Source organism: Euphorbia lathyris, chromosome 8 (assembly GCF_963576675.1).
Source record: "Euphorbia lathyris chromosome 8, ddEupLath1.1, whole genome shotgun sequence".
Taxonomy (NCBI): Eukaryota; Viridiplantae; Streptophyta; class Magnoliopsida; order Malpighiales; family Euphorbiaceae; genus Euphorbia; species Euphorbia lathyris.
Window position 1 is genome coordinate 34,482,577 of NC_088917.1, and position 4,322 is coordinate 34,486,898.

The 4,322-nt window shown below is 35.7% G+C and overlaps 1 non-coding gene across 1 annotated transcript; it reads left to right on the plus strand.

Annotated features, from left to right (window-relative positions):
• The first annotated feature begins 3,685 nt into the window (after positions 1-3,685).
• LOC136204278 (small nucleolar RNA R71) lies at positions 3,686-3,792 on the plus strand. Its single transcript, XR_010675126.1, has one exon. It is a non-coding gene; the product is annotated as a small nucleolar RNA R71 (small nucleolar RNA).
• Positions 3,793-4,322: the final 530 nt, after the last annotated feature.

The following is a 4,322-nucleotide window of genomic DNA, read 5'->3' on the forward strand; positions in this document are numbered from 1 at the left end:
TTGGCACTTATCACAACGAGTAATAAATGAACGAACGTCTTTAAACATCGTAGGCCAAAAGAAACCACATTCAAATATTCTAGCTACTGTCTTGCTAACTCCATTATGTCCTCCATAAGAGCTAGAATGGCATTCTCATATTATGGATTCATATTCATTTTCACCAACGCATCTCCTAATTATCCCGTCACTACAAGTCTTAAACAAAAAAGGATCTTCCCAAAAATACTGTTTAATGTCAAAGAAAAATTTCTTCTTTTGTTGGAAAGTTAATCCTTCCGGAACAATGTTGGCTGCAAGATAATTTGCAATATCTGCATACCATGGTGACATGACATCTTTTATTTGGTAGAGATGTTCATCAGGGAAATCATCTCGTATATCGATAGTTTCACCTATAGGACCATTTTCATCTTCAAGTCTCGATAGATGATCGGCGACAAGGTTTTCTACTCCCTTTTTGTCTTTAATTTCTATATCAAATTCTTGTAACAATAAAACCCATCTAATGAGACGTGGTTTTGCATCTTTCTTAGCAAATAAATATCTTAAAGCTGCATGATCAGTATAAATAATAACTTTCGAACCTAACAAGTACGACCTAAACTTATCACATGCAAAAACTACAGCTAACATTTCTTTCTCAGTTGTGGTGTAGTTTAATTGTGCACCGGACAGTGTGTGACTTGCATAATAAATGACATGAAGTTTCTTATCCTTCCTTTGACCTAAAACACATCCGACAGCTAAATCACTTGCATCACACATAATTTCAAAGGGTAAATCCCAATCGGGTTTAGCAATAATAGGTGCACTGACTAAAGCTGTTTTCAATGTTTCGAAAGCTTTAACGCAATCTTCATTAAAATCAAAGGTTGAATCTTTCATGAGTAGATTAGTGAGTGGTTTGGAAATTACAGAAAAATTCTTGATAAATCTTCTGTAAAAACCGGCATGTCCTAAAAATGATCTTACTCCCTTAACAGTAGTTGGAGGGGGTAATTTTTCTATTACTAAAGTTTTTGCTCTATCCACTTCTAATCCTTTTTCAGATATTTTGTGACCTAAAACAATTCCTTCGTTAACCATGAAATGACATTTTTCCCAATTTAATACCAAATTTGTTTTTTCACACCTAGACAAAACTTTATCCAAGTTTTTTAGGCACGAATCAAAAGAATCTCCATAAAGTGAAAAATCATCCATAAAAACTTCCATGATATCTTCAATAAAATCATTAAAAATCGCAGTCATACAACGTTGAAATGTTGCAGGTGCGTTACATAGACCAAAGGGCATTCTCCTATATGAAAACGTTCCGTAAGGACATGTGAAGGTCGTTTTATCTTGGTCATCCGGGTAAATATATATTTGAAAGAATCTGGAATAATCGTCTAGAAAACAGTAGAAAGCATGACCAGCTATCCTTTCGATCATTTGATCAATGAAGGGTAGAGGAAAATGATCTTTCCTAATTGCTTTATTTAGGTTCCTATAGTCTATACAAACCCTCCAACCAGTGGTGGTTCGTGTAGGTATTAATTCGCCTTCTTCATTACTTACAACTGTTATGCCTCCCTTTTTAGGTACACAATGGATTGGACTAACCGATTCACTATCCGAAACAGGGTAGATGATTCCATTGTCCAGAAGTTTAGTAATCTCATTTTTGACTACTTCCTTCATATTCGGATTTAGGCGTCTTTGCCTATCCGCTTTAGGTGGCTTATCTTCTTCTAAGTGAATTCTATGCATTACAACACTCGAATTAATACCTTTTAAGTCTGAAATTTGCCAACCCATACTTCCTATCCTATTTCTAACAACTTTTTTCAATTTCTCTTCTTGAACCTGTGTTAACTTGTTAGAGATAATTATAGGTAGAGAATCGCCTTCGCCTAAGAAAGCGTACCTCAAATGACTTGGTAATTCTTTAAGTTCTAATTTAGGTGGAACTATAATCGAAGGCGGAACTGGTCCATCTTCTCGAATCAAAGGTTCTGGGTCCTTATCTTCTAGTTCATCACTCATTATAGGTTCTATTATTTCTTCTTTTTGAACAATGTCATTGACACATTCTTCAATCAAATCAAGTTTCAAACAAGCGAAATCTTCCATAGGGTATTTCATCGCTTGGTTCATATCAAACTCGATCTTATCGTCTCCTATTCGTAAAACTACTTTCCCTTCTGACACATCAACTAGAGCACGTCCCGTGTTCATGAACGGTCTACCAAAGATTAGCGGACAATTAACGTCATAAGCAAAATCTAAAATAATGAAATCGGTAGGAAAAATAAATTTATCAACTTTAACTAAAACATCCTCAATTATACCGTATGGTCTTTTAGTGGTTTGATCCGCTAATTGCAAAACCATATTGGTACGTTTGATATCTTCTTATAAGCCTAACTTATTAAAAATAGATGATGGCATCAAGTTAATGCTTGCTCCTAAATCACAGAGACAACTGGGAAATTCAATATCTCCCAATTTACACGGAATGGTAAAACATCCGGGATCTTTGAGTTTTGTGGGCAAATTACTGGACACAATTGAACTGCAATCTTCAGTTAGTGAAATGGATGAAATTCCTTCCCAACTGATTTTCTTTGAAATTAAATCTTTTAGGAATTTACCATAATTGGGAATTTGCGTAATCGCATCCATAAACGTCAAATTAATATGCAAATTTTTAAGTTTGTCTAAAAATATCAAAAGTTGTTTGTCATAGTCCTTATTACGGACTTTGTGTGGAAAAAGTGGTTTGGGTACAAAAGTTTTTGTACTAGAGTCAATTGGTGCATCTTTTTGATTTAATATATCTTCTTTGGACTTTGGTAAATCAGTTCCAGGTAAAGTCGAATTTCCGGGCATTTTCGGACCTAAGTAATTTTTTCCTGAACGAAGTGTGATAGCCTTAACATGCTCTTTCGGATTTTCTTCCGTATGGCTTGGAAGACTTCCCTCTTTGCGGGATGGAATTGATTTAGCGAGTTGTCCAATTTGAACCTCCAAATTATGGATGCTAGATGATTGGTTTTTAATAAGCTGATCGAATTTATTCTCGATCCGTTTAAAACCATCGTCGTGATTACTTATTTTTTCGCTCATAGCATCAATAAATTTGTCGATTTTAGAAGATAAAGTGCTAATCGTATCTCTTGATTGATTTTGATAATTAGTGGTACGATTTTGATTAGCATTAGCATTATTATTATTATCTCTCCAGTTAAAGTTATGATGATTTCTCCATCCAGGATTATATGTATTGGAGTAAGGGTTATTAGGTTGGTTTTGCCCTTGGACAAAGTTTACCTGTTCAATTTCGCTCATACCTTCATAATCCACATCCGTTTGGATTGGCTTACCATTAGGATCACACGGTGCCATAAACCTATCAATTTTGTGCGATAAGGCAGAAAACTAGGCTTGCAACATCGCCACTGGATCAAGATTCACTATACCTTTAACTGATGACGTAGTTGAGGATGATGGTTTCGCTATTGGTACGTGTCCACGTTCCGCGGGCCACATACTGCTGTTAATCGCCATTTCCTCCAAAAGTTCTCTTGCTTGGGCAGATGTTTTCTTCATGAATAACCCGCCAGACATAGCGTCCAATGAACCTCTAGTTGTAGGATTTAGTCCATTATAAAATGTTTGCATTAAAAGTTCAGCGGGCAATTGGTGGTGCGGGCATAAACGTTGAAGTTCTTTAAAACGTTCCCAAGCCTCATAAAGAGTTTCACTATCATTTTGAGAAAAAGATGTTAACTCTTTAATGACTCTTGCGGTTTTTGCTAAAGGAAAATTTTTTGATAAAAATGCTTGGGCTAATTGCTCCCAAGTCTCAAATGTTGCGGCTGGCATAGAAGTCAACCATTCTTTGGCTCGATCCTTCAAAGTAAAAGGAAAAAGGCGAAGATTGATTGCTTCTGCAGTCACATTTGGTATTTTAAAAGTGTCACAAATTTCTAAGAAATTTGTCAAATGGGTGTTAGGATTTTCGTTAGGTAACCCGTAAAATGTTACGTTATTTTGTAACATATCAAGCAAAGATGGCTTAATCTCAAATTGATTTGCATTAATTTGGGGTCTAACTATACTGTTTGTTACACCGACCACTCCTGGCCTAGCGTAATCCATAAGTGTGGCCATAACTTCTGGCTCGGTAATTCTAGTTTTTATTGGAGTTTTGTTTTTCTTTTTCTTTTCTTTCTTGTTCTTTTTAAGAGTTCTTTCAATTTCTGGGTCAATAGGATCTGGTGACGTGCCTAAACTTCGAGAACTGCGCATGAACCTGAAATTTCGCACGAACC